Here is a 683-nt window from a genome sequence, read left to right as displayed (position 1 = left end):
GTTTATTATTCACTCAGCAGAGCCAGGTATGTGTTGGGTGGAAGGGTCAGGGGCACAGCAGCCTCTCTCTCCATCTCCTCTTTCTCCCACACCCACAACCTATTCCTCTCTCCTCCCCCCTCCTCCATCACCTGCCAGTTCCTTCTCTTATCTTGTCCAACTCCCTTCAACAGCCCCTTGTGGCACCCCAAGCAGGACAGATATGAGATCTGGGATGAGACGAGAGAGAAGACAGGGGAGCCTCAAGCGGGTGCATCAGGTCCTTGGAGTCCTCTTCCTCCTCCTCCTCCTCCTCTTCCTCCTCGGTGACCCTCACAGGCCATAGTCCAGACTACGAGCTTTACTTTGCTTCAGGAGTGGAGCATATATCCTGTTTGAGGCTAAGCCCCGATCACAAGGAATTTTTCAAAAAGCACTTCCTCCCTTGGGGCTCTATCCCTCATCTGGCCGCTGCATTGGCAGGAAGCCTTACTTGGGAGGAAGGATCAACCTTCACCCCACATGGCCAGGCAGGATAAAGAGACTTGCTCAGCTGGAGGGATGGGCCTTCACTGAAGCCAGAGAAGGAAGTCCTGCTGGCCCCCAGGCAAGGAGTCCTGCTCCCCTGGGGGGAGGGGTGCTCTGTGGCTTTGGTCCCCGAGGCAAGGCTGGGCAGTTGGCTCATCCTCATTCTCTGGGCTGCC

This window comes from Gekko japonicus, unplaced genomic scaffold, assembly GCF_001447785.1.
Source record: "Gekko japonicus isolate JY-2015 unplaced genomic scaffold, Gekko_japonicus_V1.1 scaffold104, whole genome shotgun sequence".
NCBI classification, from domain to species: domain Eukaryota; kingdom Metazoa; phylum Chordata; class Lepidosauria; order Squamata; family Gekkonidae; genus Gekko; species Gekko japonicus.
This window is presented reverse-complemented; position numbering follows the sequence as displayed.